This window comes from Callorhinus ursinus, unplaced genomic scaffold, assembly GCF_003265705.2.
Source record: "Callorhinus ursinus isolate GAN/ISIS: 27379988/994484 unplaced genomic scaffold, GSC_fseal_2.0 scaffold10, whole genome shotgun sequence".
Classification (NCBI taxonomy): Eukaryota; Metazoa; Chordata; class Mammalia; order Carnivora; family Otariidae; genus Callorhinus; species Callorhinus ursinus.
Window position 1 is genome coordinate 84,109,555 of NW_027397072.1, and position 27,895 is coordinate 84,137,449.

General features: G+C 40.6%; 1 long non-coding RNA gene across 7 annotated transcripts in view; it reads right to left on the bottom strand.

Moving 5' to 3' along the window:
- LOC141373631 (uncharacterized) overlaps positions 1–27,895 on the bottom strand; it is a 121,275-nt gene that overhangs the window by 78,021 nt on the left and 15,359 nt on the right. For all 7 annotated transcript variants that reach the window (XR_012379887.1, XR_012379890.1, XR_012379885.1 and 4 more), the window contains exons 2-3: positions 1,771–1,940; positions 967–1,196 (exon numbers count right to left, since the gene is read on the bottom strand). This is a non-coding gene — a long non-coding RNA (uncharacterized lncRNA). The remainder of the gene's footprint in view (positions 1–966; positions 1,197–1,770; positions 1,941–27,895) is intronic.

Below are 27,895 nucleotides of genomic sequence, written 5' to 3' on the forward strand. Positions count from 1 at the left end.
TTTTTATTTAATGATCAAACCATAGTTTCTGGGCTAAAGAGCTAATACTTGGGGTGAGAGGCACCTTTATTCCCCCACGTGCATCAGGTCTGATGCTTATTTGCATCAACACCCCCCTTGTGTATGTTTTCCATTCAAAGAGCTCCCGGGGACTTCAAAGGGAGTTGCCTGCAAGGACAGTCTACGTGGGAGTCCTGAAAGGCTCCAGAACAGGCCCAGAGCAGGGAGAAACCATGCCAAGAGGAGCTCACGCTGGAGCCCCCAAACCATGTCACAAAATTAAAGGGTCTCCCCTGCCTACGCCATCCCACAGCGCACGTGGGAAATGTCCCCAGGCTTGCCAAACACTGTGCTGGCTTCTCGGACTACTACTTATAAATATTTGATGAGTAGCGCTCCATTTATAAGAAAGTATGTTAATAAGAATATTCTTTGAAATTGGAGTCAAATGCAGGCTTTAAAAAGGCTCATTGTTTGAGGTACTACAGATTTCCTTCTTTTCCCTTTTAAAATGCAAAGTCAGCTTACCACAAACCAAAAAAAAAAAAAAAAAAAAAACAACCCTAAAATCCTTCTGGATGTCCCATCCACAACAACAACAAAAAAGAAATGGGTAAGATTCTACTCTAAAGGATGTTCTATTTTTGGAAGGATTCATTAAATTTTTGTGGGTAAAGGAACATAGAAACTAATATTTCTCGAGTGTCGCTTGTGTGGCAGATATTCTAATGCTTCTCTTTTAATCCACACCAATATATTATGAGGTAAATGGTATTACCCCCATTTTAAAAATGGAAAATGGGCCTCACAGAAGTCATACAGTAGGGTGTCTATTCCAGAGCCCCACAACGGTTAAGTGCAGGCCTGGTCTGGAAACCAGATCTGCCCAAGCTCAACGTCCATTCTCATTCTCTACCTCACATTGACTCCCAGATGCCTGCTGGTTTCACAGGGACATGGCCCTACCCAGTCTTGTCTCACTTCTCCGAGATGGTTTCCTCATCTAGAGATACCACGGAGACAGCAGCAGCACCTGCTCAGCCCAGCATGCCAGGGGATGACAAAGATGGACGGCATCCCATTTGTGGAAGCGCTTCATACACTCCATGCTGTGGAGACGATGTCTCATTAACCTTTCCTTTGATTTCAGGCACGCTCCGCAGCATCAGACTTCATTCACATCTCCGTGGCTTGGTCTTTTGTGAAAATAAATTGAAATGGGGGTGATTGCTCATGTAATAGAAGTCAAAACCATAGCTTAAAATAAAATACATAAAATAAAATTTAAAAGAGTATAAAATAAAATAAACATAGGACATTTTCTGACCCTGGAATATCAACCCATCTATTTATTTTGCACTCATTCAACAAATCTTTACACATGCTGAGTTGAAGCTTGGGCGCTTCATCATTATGTCAGATTTCTAAGCACACTTCACCTTGCTTTTGCACTGAGGATAAAATCAAACATCCAGATATGACCCACCTATGGGTCCAGGCATGATCTGATGCCTGTTGGCCTCTCAAACCTCATCCTGACCAGCTCCCCGCACTCTCTGCTCTCCAGACATATGGCCAACAGGCTGAGCTGGAGTCCCGCCTCTCCGGTCCCCCTTCTGCCGGCTGGCTACTCACCTGCTGACCCCTTCTCTTCGTTCCTGACTCAGTTTAAATGTCCTCTCCTCCAAAAGACCTTCCATTGCCTCCAGATCCAAAATAGCCCAGCCCTGAGCTTGCCACCCTTTTTGGTTTCCTTCAGAGCAATCTTACCATGTGTGACACTCTCTCTGTTCGGTCCCTCGTGTGCCATCCGTCCATTTCAAGTGTAGCTCTAGAAAGTCAGAGATCAGCTCAGTCTTGTTCCCTGACTTTGTCTCCAGACCACAGAACAGGGGAACACAATGGAGGCAGGAAACGGTGTTGCCTTAAAGCAGCTTTACCTGATGTCAAATAACAAAAAGTCCCAGTCAGATACTTTGTTTCATGGCTGCAGGGGCAGCCCTTGAACTGAAGGAGAAAAGTTCTCATTTTTCCTCCCGCACCAAGCTCAAGTTCTTTCCCCTGCAATGAACCCGTGCCTCCGCCCTGCCAGGTGGCCATGCTCACCTGATCTGGAAACAGGTGGCCTGGAAATGTCTTACCTGTTGGCTAGAGTCCTGCCTGCCAAGAAGGCACGGCTTTCCCTGTCATCTAAGTGTGACATGCCAGCAAGCTCGGCGCCCTGCCGGGCCCAGGCGTGACTCTCAGGTGCTTGCAGGGGTTCCTCTGTCCAGGTTGGCAGGGGCTCCGGTGACAGCCCGGGACCTCAGCTTCTGCTGCCCTCACCGATCCCCACCCACACTGCCCAGGGGAGAGCGGCAGGCCACCCTCACTGCGACGTCTTTCTCAGCTTAGCCATTTTTTTCTTTATTCGACCATGTACAAGTTAGAGAATAAATACGTATTTGTTGGAACAAGTGAAACAACACTTAAAAATGTGAGGAAAAGCAAAAATAATTCCTTCTCCCTGTCTCGCCTCATTACCACTCTCTGGAGATGACCATGGGCAAGCATACATATGCCTATATCCATGTATTTAATTTATATAGTAATATATATACACACACACATGCTCTCTATATAGTAATACATATCATGTTTACAACCTATATTTATAAGGATATATTACATATTTTTATATATAATTTTACATAAGTGGGGTCATATATGTGCTGGGGCAATTTTAGTGCCGTATTTATCTTTATTCAATTACCACTGATTTGTGTATTTCGCTTCCCTCTCTCAGGTGTGGTGACTCCCGGGGTTTACAGGAAAGCACAAGTGTGCTCTGGGCAGATGACCACACCTGTGTGCAGGGGCACCAGTCTCCCTTTCTGTTCTTAAACACGCCTGTCTTGGTCACACTGGACTCCAGTGTGCTGGTGTTTCTCTTTTCCGTGGCTGGTTTAGGGACATCTAAGGAGATGCCTGCACCCCACCCCCCAGGGAGACCACAGACCACCCCTGGGAACCATCTCTTTCATTTCCTATAGCTCTCCTGCCCATCTGGCTCCCTTCTGGGTCTAATTGGCTCCTGTTTGCTCCCCTTTGGAGCTGCCAGCCCTGTACTATCTCTGACCTTGTCTATTTCCAGTGACCTTCTCAAAGTAACAAATCTTCTTTCCTCTTTCCCTTTCTTCACAGGTGTCCCCCCCCCCCCCCCACCTCCTCTGGCAAAGCTCACCCAGGCCTTTGCTTGGAACCCATTTACTCAGCCCATTTGCCTTCAGGTGACCATTCCTTCTGACCCTCACCCTACTGGGTCACAAATCTGATCAACATATTTGTGTATTTCTTTGTAGGTTGCAAACTTAAATAGATTGCTTCAATTAATTCTTACAGTAACCTTTTGAAACAGAGAGGAATAGGTCTACTAGCCCCCAAAATACATGGATTTTCAAAGACATTAACAGTCACCTTGCAAAGCAGACTTTAAAATGGCCACACGAAAAAATGCTCAGTTTCACTACTGATAAAGGAAATGCAAAGGATAGCCCACTGATTATCTTCTTGCCTATGAGTTAGCGAATATACAAAAGACTGATAATACTGTTCAAGAGGGAGGAGAGTGGCAGTACCCTACATTGTTTGTTGCAAGCAGGAGTTCATATTGGGGGCACCTCTCTGACCCACAACTTGCCAACACATAGCGAATTAGAAAACCGTGGAACCATGCAATTCCTCCTGTCGGAATTTGTCCCAAGGAAATAAACAAAGCTATGCAGAAAGTTTAAGCTACAAGGAGATTTTAATATGTGACTGATTAAGCTGAAGTCCAGTCATGCAATAAAATGCTCTGAAAAAAAATTAAAGTTAATAAGGCAGAAGAATATATAATATCAATATATAATGCCATGCAAAGATTTTTAGATAAGTAAAAAAAAAGATTACACAATAATATGTAGTGTCTGAGTCCCATGTAGCTGATAGATATGCATACAGATGTAAATATCATGCACCCCAAAATGCCAAGAAAGGCTATCTCCAAGTGATGACATTATGGGTGATATTTATTCTCTATATTCTAATTTTTTTTCCAGCAAGCCCATATAATTTTGCAAAGAGAAAAATAAGACTATAACATTTAAAACATTGCCTTTGTCTAAATGGAAACAGTTGCACAATTGAATATTCAACAAATATTTATTGAACTTCTATACACAAAGAAATCTGCTAGGCGATAAGGATGCAGTGGTTAAAGTTTTTAAAAATTAAAAAAAAAAAAAAGAAGAAGAAGAAGAGGTGGCCACTGCCCTGTAGAAGGTATTCTTGGAAAATGGAAGAAAGCCAGTGGGGGTTGCTGGTTTCAACAGGCAATGCCACCGGGCACAGCTGGAGCTCATTAGGCATTATTCTTCCCTAAACCCAAGAAATGGCCTCAGAGGATATCAATGCATCCGGTCATGCTTGGATGAGATTTAGCCTCAGACCTGGACCTGGCTCTGAAAAGGTGGTTTCTGAGAGTGGAAAATGGAGAGAAAGTAAGAGAGTGAGAACCATCCCTGCTCTTCAAGCTCTTAGCAACTGTGTCCCCTGCCTGCCTGAGACAATCGGCTGGAGTGGCCTGGCTGTGGGAGAAATGGTCCCATGGGTTGCATGACTACTGACATTAAAGGGAAGGCCCAGAATGATCTTTTAAATAAGTGATTCGTGAAAGTTCAACAAAACTCCCCCTCGCCACAAGTGTCCCTCTGAGTCTGCCCCATGGATAAGCATCCAGCCTCCTACCCTTCCTACACGACAGTCCCCCGTTACCTTTGCAGGATTGGAGCCTCCTACACACATCAAATCTGTTTTCCCAGCCCAGAAGCCATCCCCAGGAAGTGTGGCACCTCCACGGTCTGCAAGAAGCCCTTGCAGCCTCTAGGGTACCATTTCATTACCCCACAGGATCACCGTCACGCCCTAAGTTAACTCAAAGCATTTGCTTTGAGTTGATTTTTTTCCCACAAATGATGAAGAATTTGTGTTGATTCTTCCTCAAAAGGCCACTTGTGAGCAGTATGCATTTGGAGGCCTGGCTGGGATTCAGACAGGGACCATGGTGAAGGGAACCAGCTCTCCTGAGGACTGAACTCATGATCTCATTAGCACAGGGTTCTCGTCAACTAAGCCACCAGGCACATACCTCATTTAAGGCAGTAATTTGCTAAATGTTAATTCTTAGATTAACTACAGATGAGTAGAGTTCCACGGGGGGGGGAGGGGAATCGAGAAAGAATTTGTTAATTCTTGAAAGGAAATTTGGGTCATCAGTATATGAGTCCTTTGGTTAGTTTTAAGATACAATTCCAGCATCTGAAGATGTTATTCGTTGGGATCTATGCCACCATGATTTTTTTTTTAATCAATATCTCGATCAGGAGAACGTCAAGGAAAAAGCAAATGGTGTCACTTCGGCATGTGCAAAACATTACACAGATCCCTCCACAGTTTCTATTTCAAACTCAGGCACAAATCTTTCCTTTGTGGAAAGGTTTCTGTATTTAAGGAAGGATGGTTTCTGTATGCGAGGCAGAGATAGTCCTCCTAGAAGGGCTGGCCCCATTACCTTTGCTCCCCTGAACCCTAATTCCTGTGGAGAAAAGTCCCTGGGGAAGGGAGCCCCCAACCCACAGCCCCAACTCAGGGCATGCTGTAATCCATTCGCCCTCTCATCCCCCAGCCGGGCCCTGAGGAGCCAGTTTTACAAATAGCAAATATGGTTTGGAACAAAGTTTTGACACTGACTCGGTATCCTGTACTCATATTACATTTCTATGAATATTCCACCGACTTTTCAACTCTGAAGAACAAAGTTTCCGCTCTCAGGCTACATTTAGCATTCAGGCCATTTCAACTTCAGTTGCTCCCACCCTGACAGTGATCTTTGAAACTGATATGGCCCTGAAAGAAACCAGAATAACTTTTAAAAATTATTAATAATAATAGGCTAGGTTCCCAGTCTTTGTAATCTTGTGGAAGAACCTCTGTGAGAAAGCACAGTGGGAATTGAATTGAACATGTGCCCACTCTAGCTTTTCCATGGAAAAGTCGGCCTGCAAATGCATGGTTGTTTTGCAGGAGAATTTCTAAATTTCTATGAACTGGAAGAAGACGGGGATGTAGCCCTGCTTTTGCATTTATCACCTTCTGCCCCAGGAGCTTTAAGACCGTCTTGAAACACCTGGGTCTCTGCCACTGGAAGAGAAGCCCCACAACATTGGGGCAGGGCGGGAGTTGCCCAACGGGGCACGTACCAGGAGAACCCCAGCTCTGGCACTTGCCGGCGAGGGGCTCATGAGAAAGTGAGGTATCCTCTCTGAGAGGTCAATTTCCTCACCTGTAAAATGGTGATAATTATAGTTACTGCAAAACAGTAACTGTCTCCACAAGAAATAAGGGACATAAATTCCTTAGTCTATTGCCTGGAACATAGTAACTACTGATGGAAGCTTAACTATGGTAGCTACTATCTGCCTCTTGAGCAAACGTGACTGTCTCAATGTGACAGGTCTGCATTCCAGATATCCCTTTCCTTATAAATCTAAAATAAAGAGTACTACATTTGTCCATCGAGGAAGAAGACACTGATGATTGAACTGACCACAACCAGGTTGGAATAGTATGTCCGGATCCAACAGCTAAGAGGTAGCAGCCTGAAATGAAAACAGCTAGACCTGATTCCTAAATAATGCCTTTATCTTTTTTTTTTACAGATTTATTTATTTATTTGAGCGAAAGAGAGAGAGTGTGTGTGCGCAAGAGCAGGATGGGCAGAGGAAGGAGACAGAATTTCAGGCAGACTCCCTGCTGAGAGTGGAGCCCGATGCAGGGCTCGATCTCATGACCCTGAGATCAGGACCTGAGCCAAAGTCAAGAGTCGGATGCTTAACCAACTGCACCACCGAGGGCCCCCCCCAAAATAATGCCTTTAAAAATGTTTTCTTTTGAAATCTATGACTAAATGGCATAAGAAACTTTCCAAACTCACACAATCATGGAATCAGAATTCTCTACAACACAACAAAATTTTAGTCAATCTGAAGATACCCAGGAATTTCAAATTCTGGACATATAAAAAAAAATTCACCAATTCAAATCAAATCAAACCACACATATTTTTACTTGAAAATACAATCTGAGACAACCCCATCTCATATACAAGTAACACTCTTTTAAGCACGTAGTAAGTTACAATTCAAAACTTCTACTCAAGTTCAAGTTGACAGTTAGGAACAAAACAAATAGAAACTAAATGGTCAAATAGCATCCACCTTATAGTTGTAGGCTCCATTTTTCTACTTTAATCTCCAACTGGGAATATTTGTTCAATAAAATAAATATTTTTAATTTTCTCTATGTGTTTCCTCAAACCATGCCAATGCACTTATCTATGGCTCACTTGAAAGATACGTTAGGCAACCCCCCACTTCCTTAAAAGAGGATGTTTGATTTTCTTATGAAAATGAAGGAATGGACATGAGTGCTCATTGTTTTAATGCACTGAGCCCTTAATCACTTCCAGCTCTGATTCATCAGAAAAGTAGTGCTCTTGAGGGATTTTTTTTTTTTTGGTCACTAAATATTGTCTTTCATTTTGAGATTATTTATTTCTTGCCAGAAAATGATACTGTATTTTTCCCCTAATGATGAAAGATGAAAGATGGAGGGAATTCCACTTGGTGATTATTGGACCACGAAGAAGTAAACTGATTCAGAAAACAAATCCCCAAAAGAAAAATAAAATGTATTATGTGAGGTGGAAGAGTGGAATTCTTGGCAAATATTCAATTGCAGCCCGGATTGGTAATGTGATAACATCCCTGTTTTGTTAATATTTGGGGGTGGGGGGAAGGGGGTTAGTAAAGCTCTAGGGTGTTAGCTTTGGGCCAGAATCTCTCTACCCTCCCTCACTACCTCAGCCAGCAAGGGTATTTAAAGACACAAATGCCTGAGGCCTTGCAGAAGTTTGGTAACACTACACAGGCCACGGGCAAGGGTCCAAGATGCCATCTTTCCCCACATTAGCCAGACAGGCTAGGACAGAACCTTGATCTCCACAGTTCAGGGGCCAGTGAGAATCACCTCCAAAGAAAGCCCACTCTGAACACTATTCCAGAGGCCTGGAGCATCACACCCAAATCAGGGCAGACAGGTGAATTCATGAAGTGAGACCTGCTGATTGCAATGATTCTGCCAAATCCCTCTGATTCACTGGGCAACTGTGCCACTTTGCTTCGGACTGGTCCTTCTAGCTTCCCCGTGCTGGTTTCTAAGCAGAGTCTTCTAGGAAAAATAGCCCCAACTTCAGAAATCCTGGTTACATCTGTGCTCTTCAAAGGGCTATACCTAAGTAAAGTAAGTGCTACCGTAATATACTAACACACCGCCCCTTTCTGGGTCCTGAGGGTTATGGAGTGTGGCATTTTTTAGTGCTCGTTCTCTTTCAAGTTTAAAGGGGTGAGAAGGGCACCTGGGTGGCTCAGTCCCTAAGCGCCTGCCTTCAGCTCAGGTCATGGTCCCAGGGTCCTGGGATCGAGCCCCGCATCGGGCTCCCTGCTCAGCAGGAAGCCTGCTTCTCCCTCTCCCATTCCCCCTGCTTGTGTTCCCTCTCTCGCTGTGTCTCTCTCTGTCAAATAAATAAATAAAAATCTTTAAACAAATAAAAAATAAATAAATACAGGGGTGAGAAAAAGTAACCCAGGAAAAAAATTGAAAGGGAAAAATAAGAAGACAAATTGAAGAGGGAGAAAGACAAGTTTAGTCCAAGCCTAGTCCCCAAGGTAGTTCTAAGTTGCTACTCTTATTCCATGACCTTTTAAATTCCTGGATTATGAAATGTATATGGAAAAAAACTTAATTGCTAAAAATCTTACCTAATTTTATGGTCCCCCTGATTGGTCTGAAAAGAAATATTATTTGGGTCATACGGTTTGTGTTTATAACACTAGATGGTGGTAGTAGTTGTAGTATGAAGGTGGTAAAGATGGTGGGGGTGGGGAAGGTGGGGGATGAGGGGGGGGGGGGTGGGGGTGGGGGTGGGGGTGGGGAGGGTGGTCTGTACTGAGGGTGGTGGTGGAGGTGGTTTGGGTGACTACAGTAAAACCCCCCAACATGAATTCAACTCTTTAACTTCTATTGTAGAGACCCGAGAAGTCCACTCTATCTTCTCTGATCCTTAACTTCCTTATTCATCAAATGTTGATTAATTTGGTCATGAAGATGCTGTCCTTTGATTAAGACTTGAAAGACATTTTCAAAAGAAAGAAGTGAGTTAAAGCACTGCTTAAGGGATGGATTTCTCTCTGTGGGTAAGTTTTTATTCTTCACTATTATTTTCATCATAAACATTGTCACTGAAAGCATTTCAAAGTATCAATAGTCCTTGAAGCTACTGTACCATAAGCTTCCAAGGATGCAGAACATTTACTTCATGGGGACAACTGTGGAAATATGTGACAACACTTTTTTACCAATGCTCACAAATGTCCGGGGCAGAGAAATTAGCACTGGCGGTGCTAATTACCATAAACACAAGACAAATCCCTTCCCTGCATGATGATGTCTAATGGCTGATGAGGTAGTCATAGGCGAGCTATTAATTTCTCTTCTCCTCCGAGGCTCGATGTAGGATTGAATGTCCCTTCCGCTGCTTTGAAGTGAAGCGTGGTCATGCGACTTTTTGACCAATGAAATGTGAGAAGGGGCAGGTGTCACCTCTGGGTAGAAGACTTAGCCAAGGCAAGCCTCGCCATGTCCCCTTCCTCCCGCTATGGTGAGTGTGGAAACAGGTGCAGAGAGGAGCTTCAATTATTCTGAGTCCCTAATTGTCTATGGCTGGCTGTCACCCCTTCTACCCCACAGTGGACATGCAATGGGATCAAGAAATAAACTTTTGGGGCGGGGGAAATAGGTGATGAGGATTAAGGAGGGCACTTGTGATGAGCACCGGGCAATGGATAGAAGGGTTGGATCACTATATCGTACATCTGAAACTAATATAACACTGTATGTTAACTATACTGCAATTAAAGTTTTAGAAACTATACTGGAATGAAAGCTAAGATAAATAAACAAAATAGCAAAGACACAGAACCAACAAAAAAAAAAAGAAAAAAGAAATAAACTTTTGTAGTTTTAAGCCACTGAGATTTTGATGGGTATTTTCTCCCGTAACGTAACCCTCCCTATCCCAACAACACTGATGGCAGAGAGACAAAACTAGGGCGTTTAAAGTTACTAGGGGTCACGTAGGAAAGAAGGAATTTAGGTCTTTCTGATAATAAATCAAATCTGCCAGGCTTTCTGTTATCAAATCACTAACTTTGAGACATTTAATCATTCCCTAGTGAAGGTCCATCTGAGACAAAAAGTGCCCAGGAAAAAGGCATGACATGCAACTGCAAGACTAATGTCTAGCCCGCACAAACTGCAAGACACTTCGGAATTCTTGTTTGGCTGATTCCTATTTCAAATAATCCACCACCTTCTTGCCACTGTCCAGGCAGACAGGCAGATTCCTGATCGTTTTCAGAACTGTTCACTTAAAGACGACACTGCTCTAGATATAAGCCTGCTTCAGGAACTCCACTTTTCAGAAAACCAAATCTCACAAAATTAGTACATTTACACATTCAAAGTGAGGTGGCAAATGTGAAAAACCCATCTGTGCCCACCCTCCCCTCCACCCCACAAGCTCCACCACCACCCAGAGCTGTAGCTATGCATGAAAAATCTAACACATGCAAAGTATAGAGGCTCTTTGAAAAGTTGGCCCAGTGTGTCTTATATGTGAGTTGCAGTCTTACAGAGTCTTGCCAACAACAACAAAGACGAAAAGAAAAGGAAAGGTTTTCTTTTCTCTGAACTGGGGAATGAAACATAAAACTCCTCTTTTCTACGAGGCTGAATAGCTCCAATTTTCCACACTCAGGATGATCTCTTACTAGCCATTACCTTCATAATATCCACGTGGCTTTTTAGTGCATATTTCTTCCCTCCCAAATTAATCACATGGCGGCCATGGCCCAAAGAGATGCCCCAGTTCCCCACTGAGGAGCCGGTGGTCTTCACCAGACCTCAGGGTCATTGTCAAGATGAAATGAAATGGACAGTAATACTGCTTGGACACACTGACAGTGCTATGGCAATGGCGTTCTCTCTACCACCCCTCGCTTCTGCCACATCCACTGTGTCTACTGTGCCCAACTTGTACGTCCTTAAGTTTTCTGAGGTCTCTACCACAGGTGAGTACAGAGGGAATGAAAACTTACTGAGTGTACTCCAGGTACAAAATTCATACAAAAACCCTCATCTCCAACAAGGCAAAGAGGTACAGAGAATCCAGTGGCTTACCCAGGGTGACACACAGTGTAAGCAGGGGGGCCCTGTCCGAGCCCTGTCTGTCTGTCTGTCTGTCGACTCAACATGCACACAGTGCCTCCCATCTAAGGAATCTTCTTGCTACCAGCCAGGTCTGTTCCAAAAAGGATGGGTGGGGAGGTACCATGTATTTAGCTGATGAGAAGAATGTAATAAAATGTCCATGTATACCTAAAACTAATACAACACTATATGTTAGCTAACTAGAACTAAATCTACAAATATAATAATAAAATAAAATGCCCATGTTAAGTTGGCAAGGCAGAACTCTCAACCTCAGGTTTCTTAGATATAACAAAAGCTGGCCAGACAAAGGAGGGTCCAAACATGCAAGTGAAGAAGACAGGGCTGCCATCCATGAGGAAGACAGAGCGCAAGCCTGAGCAACTGTGGACAAGAAATCAGGAGGAAGACCAAGTAGAAATCCAATACTGTATGAAAGATCAGTTGTCCATCAACGTATATTGGTTCGAAATTTCCAAGAGCTTGGGAAATCCCCATAGAAAGAAGACAACATGACTGTGTCCGTAAAAGAAAAAGGAACAGGGAGAGATAAGGATGCTATGGATAAAGGAGAGTCAATAGATGCATAAAAGAAAAATGAAAGAGAAACGCAATAGTGGGGCAGAGAAGAAATCCCAGCAATATCGCTGGAAAAGAAGTCAACCACAAAGGAAAGCAAAAAGAAAAAAACAGAAGTGGGGATGGGAGATTAATTTTAAACTTTAAGAGGAAGGGGGAAAGGCAAAGGGGAAGAAAAACCACGGAACAAAATGAAAAATATTAAAACTCAAGAGTTTGAAAGCCTCCAAATTATTTCTGCAAAAACTAAGTATATACCGTCTCCTTAGACAAGTTGAAATAAGTATCACAGGCACTAGAAAAATCACCAAGGGGTGAAATCATCTGACTCAGGTTAAGAATACTGATAAATCCATTAGCTATTTAAAAAGGCATAACCAAAATAAGAGAAAGGAAGACCTTTTAATATTCAAAACATATGCAGGCTTTTAAGAAATATTTTTGTTGTAAACCTCCAGATTTGTATTCAAGTATTTTCTCCATTTATTTTCCTATTTTACATACCCAAAAAGTTACACATTCATCTCAAATAATTACAAAATATGTTTGTCATCTCTTTCTTCACTTCTTTGGAAATGGCAGCACAAGAAATTTCTCATTTTGGAGGATATGTCCGTATTCCTTTATAGCATTCGTTGATTTTGATCTATCTACTTTAATCATCCAATCTATTTTTTTTAATTTAGCCCACTTAATTTGTTTACTGCGTTAACTGGTTCACCACCTTAACTGGAATTTATAGCTAAATTATCACTCATTTCAGTCCAAACGGGCCAGCCATTTAAGGATATAGATACATGATGTACTTTTCTCAATTTTAATGAATTTGCACTGCTTCCTCACAGCAGATTATTGGCAAAATGGCTTTTAAAAAAATTCTGGATCTACAGTATGAACATTCAGTATTGCATAGTGAACGTTCACCCATAAAATCCCAAAATTGGAGGGATAATTTAATAGCCCATGCCACTTTATTTGGATAATTTAGTAGTCTATGCCTTTTCTTATGGAGACTTGTACCTCGAAAAAGCACATCTCCTGACCTCTTTTAGCAATCTTCTCCATCAAAAAAAATCTCCCTGGTTCATAATATGAGGAAAAGAGGAAATTTCAGACAGTGTACAGTATTCTTAGAACAAATAGTAAAAAAGAAAATGTTTCTACATTTTAAATGATAATACTTTCCAACCTAGAACATGAAGATATAATTTACAAAAGTATCCTGGCTCATTTTTGCAATGTCATGGTCCTGTTTTCTATATAACGTCTCTAGAAGAATCATTTACATTTCTGGTTTCAGTGCCTTCACTGGAGGTGATAGAACATCTATCAGTGTTTTGTTTTGTTTTGTTTTCATCCAGATGCCAGTTTCATATTTACTTAGCAAAACTGTCCTGGCGAAGCCAATAGTTTGCAGAGAAAAGCCAGTGACCCTGTTCAGTCAGAGAACTTGGGCTGTCAATTGGCTTGAGTTGAGACAACAACCAAAGAACTTTACCAGCTTTAGAGCTGCTGGTTCTGCTGCACCAGAGTAGGGAATGGTTCCTAGCCCCACTCATTCCTGAATACAGCCTCCAACCTGTCCAACCAAGAAATCTAACCAGAGCCAAAAGGAAGCAGCAGAGCCCATTCAACAGCCCTACCTAGAACGGTACATGAACAGAAGGCACAATCCTGGCTTCCACCCTCAGCAAAGCAAAACTCGTGGCCCCACCTTCCCAGGGAATTCAGTGTACACTCTAATCTGCTTTGGGCACCCAAACAATGAGTTGTACAGGCTCTAGGTTCAGTCCTGCTTCCCCGCCAGTGCAGGGAACTAATTCATAGCCTCATCCATGGCTGAATATAATACCCAGTCTTGACCATCTAGTAAGCCCAATGAGAGAATCCTGACAACCGTGAAGCCCATCCTACATCCTACAGCCTCACTTGAGTGGGAAACCAAGCTAGTCGTACTAGCTAACTGTTCTTAGCCAGGGGCATACATCCCCATCCACTTCCTAAGAGCTTGAACAGTAGCCTCGCCCAAAAACAGACCATAACAGCATGCCCCACCTTCCCAAGGACATTACCAGTAGACCCACCCAGAAACCCAAACTGAGCTGACTGGCGAAATGTCTCTGCCAAAACAAACCTGTGAAGTCTGGAACAAGAGCACAATCACTCAATGTGAAGATCCCAACAGAAGGAATCAAGGATCATGATGAATTTAGTAAATAACCCCACCAAAGAAAACTAATAAAGTGCCAATAACTGACCCTAAAGAAACAGACATCTGTGAACTGTCAGATAAAGAATTCAGAATAATCCTCTCAAGGAAGTTTAGTGAACTACAAGAAACCAGAGACACACAACTAAACAAAATTAGGAACACAAAACATGAACAAAATAAGTAGTTCAACAGGAAATAGCAACTATCAAAAGAGAGAGAGAAGAAAAGAGAGAGAAACTCTATAGAGCTGAAAAAATAATAACTGAACTAAAGAATTTAATAGAGAGTTTCAAAAGCAGACTCGACCTTGCAGAAGAATCAGTGACCTGGAGGATAAGACATTGGGTATTACCCATTAGAGGAGCAAAAAGATAAAAGAATAAAAAAGAGTCAAGAAAGCCTACATGAATTATGGGACACAATGAAAAGAAACAATATTCCCATTATAGGAATTCCAGAAGGATTAGTGAAAGAGAAAGGAACAGAAAGTAAAATTAGAGCAATAATGGGTAAAAACTTCCCAAACCTGGGGAGAGAAATAGACATCTAGATCCATGAGGCCCAAAGGATCCCAAGTAGGTTGAACCTAAATAGGGCTACACCAAGACATGTTATAAGTAAATTGACAAAAGTCAAAACTAAAAAAAGAATTTTAAGAGCAACAAAGAAGAAAAAGAGGTTACATACAAGGAAACCCCCATTAGACTATCAGTGGATTTTTCAACAGAAACTTTTCAGGCCAGGACAGAATGGAATGACATTCAAAATACCAAAAGACAATAACCGTCAACCAAGATTTCTATGCCAGGTAAAGCTGTTCTTCAGAAACAAAAGAGAGATAAAGACATTTTTAAACAAAAAGCTGGAGGGAATTCATCACCACCAAACCTGCCTTACAATAAATACTAAAGGGAGTTCTTTGAGTGGAAGTGAAAGAACACTAATTAACAACATAAAAACATAAAAAGGTACTATAAATATCACTGGTAATGGTAAATATATAGTCATAGTTAGATTCTGCAATCTGGTAATAGTGGTACATTATTCACTTACAACTCTAGGTTAGGGGTACCTGGGTGGCTCAGTCAGTTAAGCGTCCAACTCTTGATGTCAGCTCAGGTCATGATCTCAGGGTTGTGAGATCAAGCCCTACATAGGGCTCCATGCTAGGCATGGAGTCTGCTTAAGATTCTCTATCTCCTTCTCCCTCTGCCCTTTCCCCTAAAAAAACCTGTAGGTTAAAAGTTAAAAAAAAAAAAAAGAATGTAGTAAAAGTCACCATAACTACAGTAATCTGTTATTAGTTATACAATATGAAAAAAACATGTAAATTATGACAGCAATAACCTAAAATGTGAGGGAGAAGTTAAGTTGTTATGAGGTTTTTTTTTAAGATTTATTTACCTTATTTTAGAGAGAGAGAGAGCATGAGTGGGGAGAGGGGCAGAGGAAAAGGTAGAGAGAGAGTCTCAAGCAAACTCTGCACTGAGCATGGAGCCTGACACGCGGCCCAATCTCATGATCCTAAGATCATGACCTGAGCTGAAACCAAGAGTTGGATGCTTAACGAACAGAGCCCTCCAGCACCCCAAGTTTTTATGAATTTAAAATAAGGTGTTTTAAGTTTAAGGTATTACATATAAGCATCATGTAACCACTAGGAAAAATCCTATAGTAACTATACAAAAGAACACAATAAAGAAGGCAAAGCATGATTCCAAAAGACAACAAAACACAAACAGGACAGCAGGATAAGAAACAAGGAACAACAGATCTACAAAACATCCAGAAAATAATTAACAAAATGCCAATAGTAAGTCTTTACTTATCAATATAGTTGACCCTTGACCAACACAGGTTTGAACTGCAAGGGTCCACTTATACACAATTTCTTTTCAATAAATACGGTACAGTACCGTAAATGTATTTTCTCTTCCTTATGATTTTCTTAATAACATTTTCTTTTCTCTAGATTACTTTATGGTAAGAATACACTATGTAATACATATACATATGAAGTATGTGTTAATCAACTGTTTAAATTATCAGTAAGCCTTCTGGGCAATAGTAGGCTATTAGTAGATAAAGTCTGGGAGTTTCTTTTTTTTTTTTTTAAGATTTATTTATTTACTTATTTGACAGAAAGAGAGAGCACAGCCAGGAGGAATGGCAGAGGGAGAGGGAGAAACAGACTCCCCGCTGAGTGCAGTGGCCAATGTGGGGCTCGATCCCAGGACCATGAGACCCTGACCTGAGCCAAAGGCAGACACTTAAACAACTGAGCCACCCAGGTGCCCCAAAGTTTGGAAATTTCAAAAGTTATTCTCTGATTTTTTATTATTCAGGGGGTCAGCATCCCTAACCCCTGCATTGTTCAAATATGAACTGTAATTACTTTAAATACAAAGAGATGAAATTAAAAGGCATAGAATGGCTTAAAGGATAAAAAGAAACAAGATCCAACAATATGCTGCCTACAAGAGACTTACGTTAGCCTTAAACTAGAAGAAGATTGAAAGGATAGAAAAAAACATTTCAAATAATGTCACCCAAAAGAAGTGGGGTAGCTATACTTACAGTAGACAGAATATACTTTAAACTACAAATGGAAAAAAGAGACAGAAAAGGTTATTACATAATGATAAAGGGGTCAATACATCAAGAAGATATAAAAATTATAAATATTTATGCACCCAACATATGAGCACCTAAATATGTAAAGCAAAAACTAAAAGAATTAAAAAGAGAAATAAACAGTAATATAATAATAGTTGGAGACTTTAATACCCCACTCTCAACAACAGATGGATCATCAAGGCAGAGAATCAATAAGGAAGCAGAGAATTTGAGCAACACTACGGACCAAATGGACCTAATGGACATATACAGAACATTTTATCCAACAGCAGCACAATACACATTCTTCTCAACCTCATATGGAACATTTTCTAGAATAGACCATGTGTTAGGCCACAGAACAAATCTTAGCAAATGCAAGAAGATGGAAATCATATGAAGTACCTTCTGTGACCACAATGGCGTAAAACTAGAAACCAAGAACAAGAGGAGAACTAGAAAATTCATGAACACAGGGACACTAAACAAAACTCTCCTGATAACCAATGGATCAAAAAAGACCTAAAGGGGAAATAAAAAAGTTTCTTGAGGCAAATGAAAATGGAAGCACAGCATACCAGAACTTGTGGGATGCAGCAAAAGCAGTTCTAAAAGGAAAGTTCATAACAATAAACACCTATATTAAGGAACAAGAAAGATCCCAAAAATAAATAACTTAACTCTATGCCTTAAGGAACTAGAAAAAGAAAAAAAAAAAACGAGCCCAAAGTTAGCAAAAGATAGGAAATAATAAAGATTATAGCAGAAATAGATAAAACAGAGAACAGAAAACAATAGAAACGATTAACCAAACTAAGACTCTGTTCTTTGAAAAGTTAAACAAAATTGGCAAGTCCTTAGCTAGACTAACCAAGAAGAAGAGAGAAAAGAACCAAATCAACAAAATCATAAATGAAAAAAGAAACATAACAAATGATAGCACAGAAATTCAAAGGATCGCAAGAGGCTGCTATGAACAACTTTATGCCAACAAACTAAACAACCTAGAAGAAATGGGAAAAGTCTTAGAAACATACAATTTACCAAGACTGAATCAGGAGAAATAGGAAATCTGAATAGACTAATTACAAAAATCAATTTTTGAGACACCAATATTTCTCAGTCTTTTCCAAAATAATCAAAAAGGAGGGAACACTCCCAAACTCATTTTATGAAGGCCAGTGGGATTCCAAAACCAGAAAAGGACACTACTACAAAAAAAATTACAGGCCAATATCCTTGATGGATATAAATGCAAAATTCTCAATAAAATACTAGGAAACAGAATTCAGCAGCACCTTCACCATGATCAGGTAGGATTTATCTCTAGGATACAAGAATGGTTCAACATACACAAATCAATTAATGCAATCCATCACATCAATACAATGAAAGAAAAGAATCATATGATCAACTGAAGAGATGCAAAAAAAGCATTTGACAAAATTCAACATCCATTCATGATAAAAACTCTTAACAAATTGGGTATAAAAGAAATATCTCTCAATATACTAAAGGCCATATATGACAAGCCCACAGCTAACATCATACTCAGTTGTGAAATATTGAAAGCTTTTCCTCTAAGATGAGAAACAATACAAGAGTGCCCACTCCCTCTACTCCTGTTCAAATTCCTAGAGCACTTAGGCAAGAAAAAAAAATAAAAGGTATCAGAATTGGAAAGGAAGAAGTAAAAGTGTCTGTATTTACAGATGACATAGTTTTATATACAGAAAATCCTAAAGAGTCAATCAAAAAACTGTTAGATCTAATCAATGAATTCAGTAAAGTTGCAGGATATAAAATTAACATACAAAATTCTGTAGCATTTCTATACACTGACTATGAATTTTCTAAAAAAGAAATAAAGAAATCAATCCCATTTACAATAACACTGAAAACAAAAGAATACTTGGGAGTAAATTTAACTGAATAGGTGAAATATCTCTACTCGGAAAATGTTAGACATTGATGAAAGAAATCAAAGACACAAATAAAAAGTTATCTTGTGTTCATGGATTGGAAGAATTAATATTGTTAAAATGTCAATACTACAAAAAGCCAGCTATAGATACAATGCAATCCCTATCAAGATTCCAAAGACATTTTTTACAGAAGTAGAAAAAACATTCTTAAAATTTATATGGAACCATGAAAGATCCCAGATACAAAATAATAATAATAATAATTTTTTTTGAGAAAGAACAACAACACAGGAGGCATAACACTCCTTAATTTCAAGCTATAATATAAAAACTATAGTCATCAAAACAGTGTGGTACTGGCATAAAAACAAACAAATAGACCAACAGTACAGAATCGAGAGCCCAGAAATAAACCCATGCATATACAGGCAACTAAAATTTCACAAGAGAGCTAAGAATAATCAGTGGAAAAAGACAGTCTCTTCAGTAAATGGTGCCAGAGAAAGTGGATATACACAAGTACTGAAACTGGATCTATATTTTATGCCACCCACGAAAATTTACTCAAAATGAGTTAAAAACATAAATGTAAGACCTGAAACCATGAAATTCCTAAAAGAAAACAAAGCTCCTTGACATGGGTCTGGTAATGATTTTTTGCATATGACACCAAAAGCACAAGCAACAAAATCAAAAATAAACAAGTGAGACTACATCAAACTAAAAGGCTTCTGCATGGCAAAAGAAACCATAACAAAGTGAAAGGACAACCTACAGAATGGGAAAAATATTGATAAACCATATATTTGATAAAGGGTTAATAGCCACAATATATAAAGAACCCATACAACTCAATAGCAGAAACAAAAAACAACCCATTTTTTTAAAATGTGCAAAGGATCTGAACGGACATTTCTCCAAAGAAGATATACAAAAGGCCAGCGAGTACATAAAAAATGTTCAATATCACTAGTCATTAGGGAAATGCAAATTAAAACCACAAGGAGATATCACCTCATGCTCATTAGAATGGCCATCATCTAAATGACAAAAGATAACAAATGCTAGCATTGATGTAGAAAAAAGGGAACCTCTGTGCACTGCTGGTATGACTGTAAATTGGTGTAGCCACTACAGAAAACAGTATGGAGCATCCTCAAAAAATTAGAAACAGAACTACCATATGATCCAACAATTGTACTTCTGAGAATATATCCAAAGGAAACAAAAACACTAACTCAAAAAGATATCTGCACCCCCATCCATGTTCATAGCACGGTTATTTACCAAAGTCAAGACATGGAAACATCCTGTGCCTGTCGATGGATGAATGCATAAAGAAATTCTGCGATATATACACAATGGAATATTATTCAGCCATGAAAAAAAATCAAGGAAATCCTACCACTTGTGACAACATGGATGGACCCTGAGGGCATTATACTAAGCGAAGGAAGTCAGACAGAGAAAGACAAATACTCTACAATCTCCTTTACATGTGGAATCTAAAAAGGAAAAAAAAAAAAAAAAGCCCTCATAGAAAAAGAGATCAGACTTGTGGTTACCCGAGGCTGGGATGGGGGGGGGGGGGGTGGGTATTGGATGAGGTGGTCAAAAGGCACAAACACCCAGTTATAACATAAATGTGTACTAGGGATGCAACACACACAAGATGACTGTAGCTGTATGACATATAAGAAAGTTAAGAGAGTAAATCCTAAGAGTTCTCAGCACAAAGAGAAAATAAAACATAGTCTTTTCCTTTTTTATTCTTTCTTTTCTTTTTATTGTATCTATATGAGAAGACGGATGTTGGCTAAAGCTATTGTGGTAATCATTTTACAATATACGTAACTCAAACCATCATGCTATATGCCTTAAACTTAGACAGGGATGCGTGTCAATTATTTCTCAATAAAACTGGGGGAGTGAGAAAAAAACTTCCCTGTGATTCACTTAAATTAATTAATTAACGAAATGAATACAAAAGTTCAAGAGACATAAGAAAATATTCTCTAGGTGGACACCAGTCTAAGAAACCCGAGATGAAGGATTTCAGTTCTCACCTCTGCAAATCATAACCTCTCCAAGATGGCATTACATCCCCCCTGAATAATACTATCCAACTGAAAAAAAAAAATCGTGATAAACCAATGGTGTTTCTGAATCAAAACAATGAATGTTAATTACAGTAGGAATACCAGGACCTCAGGGAAGGGACTTAAAAAAGTCCATGGCAAAAGAGTGCCAGAGATCTTTTTTTGTTTGTTTCTCTGTCACTTTCCATTTCACGGGATGTCCTATGACCTCCTGCTGCACAGCAACACTGAGTCCCTGTGAAGGGGAGGATACTTTTGACCTGGAAGGCAGCTTTTCCTAAGGTGCTTTGGACACACTTCATTTCATCTCCCAAGGTCCTTATGACACTGAAGTAAAATACTATTTACCCTGTGTCTATGCACACGAAATAAACAGATATATTATTGACTGAGTGAATTACAGTTAAACCTAAACCAGCTCACGTTATCAATGGCATGTCATTCAATTTTACTGTGGTTTGCTTTACCGATATGCTCAAAAAGCCTCCCGGGAGAATATTCCAAGCAGAAAGCTCAAGTGTCATTTACCAAACCACGGAGTTGCTGCACCAGGCTGGGGGACAGGACTCGGGAAAAGCAGAGAGGACAGAACACAGAGCTCTCGGTCAGGACAGCTTCAGTCATTCAGATCTCTTCAGTGGAGACACAATGGCATCAGTAATAAGCATCAGCCTTTTATTTCCCTTCCTTCCAAAGACGAAAACACAATATCATTAGCCAAATTTACTCTGATCTCCCTCCCACCTCCGGGGGTTGCTTGGTACTCAGGTTGAGTCAACGCATCTTTCCACCAAGGTAAATAACCATAAGAAGCAGATGAATAACTTAATTGCTTAAGGAAACATTCAGGGCAGGATGTATTTCTGGTTTGGACAATGCTTTGGAGCTTTAGAGTTATAGTCCTTTAGAAAAAAAAATTTTTTTTTGTTTCCTTCCCCGTCGAAATTTGGTCTGTGATATTTCAATCCTTAATCGTGTCTTTTTTTGTCATTTCAATTGGTCGTGAAAAGTTCTGTCAACCATTTGAAATACGAATTAATAATAAATAAATCTCTGGTTTCCTAGTGTCATCAGGATACATCATAATGCATATGAGCTAAATCGGACTTCATATGAAGTTCATGACTGCAGCCGTCTCGGTTCTACAGGACACTTTCAAGCCATCCTCCCTGAAAAATAGTCTCCATGGGGCTTTGAACTCAGAAAAAGTTATCACTTCTTGCTATACCGAAAGAGTTTTAATAGATCTGCAATAGAGAAAAATATCTGGGGAAAGAGACAAGGATAGAAAGGTGGGAGTCAGCACTTGCCTCCGAGGTTGGAATCTGGTTTGTGGTGTGCCTGTGGAGTTAGTCCGCACACACAGCTGCCACACTGATATGACTGATCTTACGGGCTCAAAAAAATAATAACATGGGAGAATCTGCCCAATCAATACCTCTCAAATTAAGAAATTTTGCACAATAGATCACATCAGTTTTGGAGGTTTGGCCTGTGAAACATCATAATAACTAACTGTAAAGTGAGAAATTTAGAAAGCCTTCTAGATGTCGGAGATACACCAAGTCAAATATATAAAAATGTAGAGACGCCTTCTAGCTTGAGGCCAGCAGTGCCCACTGCGGTATTCCACTTAGGAAAGGTGGGTCTCTCCTAGTGGGCCATGTCACCCAAGCTTGCTTGAGCTGCTCTTCTCCCAAGTGCTGCAACTGCAGATTCCCTGCTACTCCCTTTGCCCACTCCAAGAATCCTCTCTGACCTCTGGGGTTGAAATATCAAGCTGAACCTTTTGGAATTTATCATCAGCCTGGCATCTGTGCTCAGCAGTAGAGCCTCTGAATTCAAAACAGGACGGTTTCCTGGCTCAGAACTCCAGCTCCAAATTCCTTAGGCTCAAAATTGATGGGAAAACAGATCTTCAGCATTCTTCTGATTTAGAAATCATTCAAACTGACAACAGATAAGAAATTGACAAGGAGATACTAAATCCTTAATTTACATAGCTGTCTCTTTTTTCCTTCTACATAGTAAAGAACAGAGCGTCCTTAACCTTGGTTTTCTCACTTCTCTCCGTTTAAAGCACAGCCCATAACATTAATTAAAGTGTGTGTGAGCTGGAGGGTACAAGTTATATTTCATATGCTCTACCACATGGCATTCTAGAAAAGCTGTACAATTTAGGTGTCCTTTTTTCCCAACTTGATATGTATGCAGCCCTGCATACTGCTCGGCATAACTCACCTTTACTCCACCCAGAACCTCCACAGTAACAACCTAAAAATAAATGCACGGGGTAGAACAAATTCTGATAGCATTAGAGCTTAAGTATTTAGGTAGATGGAGGTAAGCCTCCCACTTAGAACTACAGAATACAGGTGCTGAAAAGGGCATCCGAAATTATCTAGTGCAACCCTTTTATTTTACACATAAGACCTGCAGAAGACAGGTGGCCACGGAAGGTAGGTTAAACAACTAGTTAAGAGGTAACCCCAAGTATTTCTTAGGATATCAAGTCTTTCCACTATACCAGGATCATAAACCTCTTTAAGATACTATTATGAGTTACAGGGCGCCTGGGTGGCTCAGTTCGTTAAGCGACTGCCTTCGGCTCAGGTCATGATCCTGGAGTCCCGGGATCGAGTCCCGGGATCGAGTCCCGCATCGGGCTCCCTGCTCAGCAGGGAGTCTGCTTCTCCCTCTGACCCTCCCCCCTCTCATGCTCATTCTATCTCAAATAAATAAATAAATAAAAATTTTTAAAAAAGTAAATAAGATACTATTGTGAGTTAGGCTTTTACCAGGGAAAAAAAAACATATGCAAATATACACACACAAATGTTTGCATATAAATCCAGGAGGTTCAGAGAGCCCTGAAGCTTACCTCTGGATGTTGAACTTGTCCGTGATCCCCAGATTAACAATTCCTGCACCTGAAGAAGCAACTTTTCTAAGTAGAAAGTGCTACTTTTAACCCCTTTCAAAACTCATCTCCTCTAGAATATAAACTAGACTTAATGATGTGATCTATAAATTCAAGGGAAAAGCAATCGCAGCAGCTCAAATAGATGAATTAAGCCCTAATCAATATTTCCATATTTTTAACATGTGTCAAGTAAAAAAAAAATGCATAAGAGAAATTTAAACCTACATGTATTTTACTACCGATTTCACATATGGACATGGAATATCTTTTCTCCTAATATGGAGATGGCTCAGCAGTATTTAAATGATTCCTTATTCCAAGTCGTATAAATATGCACCAGATGTATCTTTTGTAAATGTTGTGTTTTTCAACTTCTCAGCATTTGCAAGTAGTTGAAAGTTATGTCAAGCATGCTTTAATGGGGCATAAAAGTGTATTGTATTCAAAGAGATGGCATAGCTATGTAATAGGTGAAAATACAAACGTTGTCAATGGATACATTTTCATTTTATTGATTTACACCACATAATAGAATGTCCTATATTCTTCTTTACATGCAAGTTCTATAGCAGTTGAAATATAACTAGATATTTAAAAATCATGCTTACATTAATGGATTCTCTAGATGACAGAAAATTCAAAACAACAGAATTTTATGACTTTAGAAAAGGCAGCTAAAGACCCACTAAATCCCTTACCCTGATTTAACAGATGAGAAATCAGAGAGCAAAAGAGTTACATGAGGCAACCAAATCACTAAACTAGTTGTGGCTTAGTGCATGAATTGAGATACCCCTAAATCTAAGGAGCTTCACTGAGCTCTTTCTACTATCTACCTCTTGACTACCTAAACAAACAAACAACAACAACAAAAAAAAACAAAAGAAACAGTAAAAACATGTATCATTCACTGATTTCCTGGGACTCACTGGGAAGAAGCAGACATGTGAACTGTCAAATTATCTTATGGGAAGTAAATATAGGAAGTAAAATGCCAACTGCTAACCTTAGAAGTTGCCAAATAGCATCATAATGCTATTTCTCCAATATAAATTTCGAATGGACTCAAGATTCTCTTTTTTGTTTTGAATACAAAAACCATCGTAGTAAATTTCTCTTAGAACACCGTCTTTGAGGTTAAATATAGCAAAGATGTTTAGGAAATATATTCTAGTCATATGTAATGGGTAGTTCATCTTGAAAGCAGTGTCTTTTCAAATAAAAGTTAACACAGATCGATAGCTTTTTTTTTTCTATTCTTTTGCTATGGAGAAAGCAAATGCTATCTCGTGTCATTTTATGTGACTTTCCAGCATCTCTAAGCAGAGCACAGAATTTGAGGGTACACATTAGTTTATGCTGCCTTTCCCCTGGCTCATTTTTCCAACCTTAGTTTCTGCCTGTCGTGTATTTTTATAAATTGCGTCAAATTCTCTCTTGGAATGAGACAGAGTATTAACTAATTAATAGCTAATTAATTAATTGGTGAAAGTCATTTTCCAAAAGCCAAGTAACCTTTGCACTCTAACCTTTACAGATAACATTTTGCCCTTTGGGGGCCAGTGAAGATTTCATTTAGGACGAAATCATCATTGAGGTTTTATTCAACCTTTATGTCACTGTTGCTGTGAGTAGAGCGCGGGTGTTGCTCAAAGTTCCATGGACTGTACTTCCTTTTAGACCCCAGGCAAAAGCACGCATTTCCCTCCCGCCAGGAACCAGAGTTTGCACACTCTGCTCCCTGGTCAGTGTAATGAGGAATAATGCCCAGAGTCACAGCACTCCCTTGGTGGGGGAGGGGGGCACAGAGTTCACCTCCCCTGATTTATCCCAGGCTCATCTGAAACAGCTCCACTGTCTCCCAAATGATGCCAAGACCAGTGAGGAAGCTTAAGACACGGGTTCTGCCTGTGGCTTCGAGGCATCCACTCACTCCCTGCGAAGGTGTCCATAAGCTGTGCACAGTGAGGAACAGACCAGCCAAAACAGGCCCGTGAGCTCCTCCATCAGCCTGGAAGCAGAGACGATCTCCAGAGTCATAGTCAACTTCGTGTATGGGTACGGTGCCTCCCATCAGCGGGTTATTTTCTTCCCCGGGGTGTTCATACACAGAGAAACTGACACATCACTCTATGTATATCCAGCGCAGGAATTTACAGATAGACACACATGCACTTTCTGAGACCCTCATCATAACTTGCTTATACTTCAGTGGAAGTGGGCCATCCAAACCAAATTGTGATAATCATTCCAGGTTAATAGGCTGAGCCTTATTCTGTTCCCATACCACACAGGGCTGGGGAGATGTGGCTGAGTTAGGTGGCCTTAAGAGCCTTGACCAGCCTTGTTTTGATATGAGCCTGTCGGGGGGGGGGTCAGCTGCACTCACAAATGTCCCAGGACTGCTTTGCCAGTGCGGACATCTGGGGAGCTCCAAGAAGGGGAGAAAGCAGCAGGGTCCCCCAGAATTTGGACAGCAGTAAAGCACTGCTGTTAGAAACACACTGTCTCTAAGAGACAGGACCAAAACGGGGTACCACCAGCACGTGACCTTGGACAGGTGATTCAGACCCCCTAGATGCCTCCCTCAGCTCCTCTGGCAAATCTGAATACAAACAGGCACTTAGAGGCTTAAGTAGGACAACACCCATTAGGCACAGGTTAAGTCCTTAGTAAAATTGGGTCATTATTATTATTGCTGCTCACTCAGAGAGTGAGCACAGGCTGCTGAATTCTGGTGGACCATTCTCCCTCCAGCCCATTTAGAGGAACTGAAAATAGAAGAGAGGACCTCTTGTCAATAACGGCTTTGGAGTCCAGCCACCTGCATCCCGGAGCATGGCGACCTTCCTCCCATGACAAAAGTCCAGGCTAAGGGCTAAGGGTGGCAAGAACATTCTCAGTAGGAGCCAGAGGAAAATCTCATAGGTTGACACTCTCCCTGGTTCCCCATCCAGTTTATTGTGAGAACAGTGGAATCCCTTGTTTCAGTTTCCTGAGGGCAAGAAGGGAAAAATCCCATCAAACTGGAAATGCTGATAAAGAGGTGTCTTTGGGGGGCTTCGGGGAGAGGAGAGTACGCACAAAACACTCTCACTCACCTCCAGTGGGCTAGTGCCCCATCTCATCATGCATTTTCCACAAACAACATGCTCACACTAAAACTGAGAGCCAGTGACAATGGTCGACAAACACGTTGCTTCTTCGAAACATCACCTACCCCACAACCACCCCACTCTTCTCGAAGTTTCTCCAGTGCCATGGGGAACCAACTGAATGCTTTCTCAATCCCCGCCGTACAGACCTATAACATCTTTAAAGCAGCTTGGCCCAGGTAAACTTTAAAATAGACAATAAATCTATATTCAACGCTTAATGCATCTATCCCTTGGGAAAATGTATACAGAACTTTTGTTTGTTTGTTCCTCCACAAAAACTAATCTTGCTGTTACCCAGTGCCTTTGAATTTAGTAAGACTGCAAGCTAAAATCAGCTAATTGGCACAGCCAAAGCTGGTCCTGCATTGGCTTGTAGGACCCAGAGTGCAGAGCGAAAATGTATGGCAAGGGGCCTGTGTGGACTCCTCTGTGAGCGTGAGGAATTTGCTCAACTCATACTGCAGCAGCCCCGCACCCCCGCCCAACACACACACACACACACACACACACACACACACACACACACGTGTTGGAGCTAGGCCTGGTGTGCTGGTCCTGTTTAACAGAGAAGAGTGAGGGAATGAGCTCTGTGTAACCTGAGGAAGGGGAAAAGAGAAATACTGCCATGCCTGTGCTCTTTGAAGGGTTATTCATGTTGTTGCAATTTATTTTTTGTTGTCCACTGATTTTTCTTCAAGGGCACCTCATCCCACTGGGTCTAGAGCCTCACAAATGAGACCTTTACTTCCGGCTAGCATAATGGTTGCTAATGCATCCAATTCACCAAAGTCAGTATTGGAAAACAGCATTATTTTCAAGGTGCTTTTATATTGATTATAAAAGGGCATTTTTTTTTTAAATCACGACAAAACTGTTTTGATGTCTTGAGGTTTTTTTTCTTTATTTAAAGACTCTGCATTTTGGGCTAAGGGCCGTTAATAGTAGCCAGTCCTGATTGGCCAACATCTGTTTCTTTA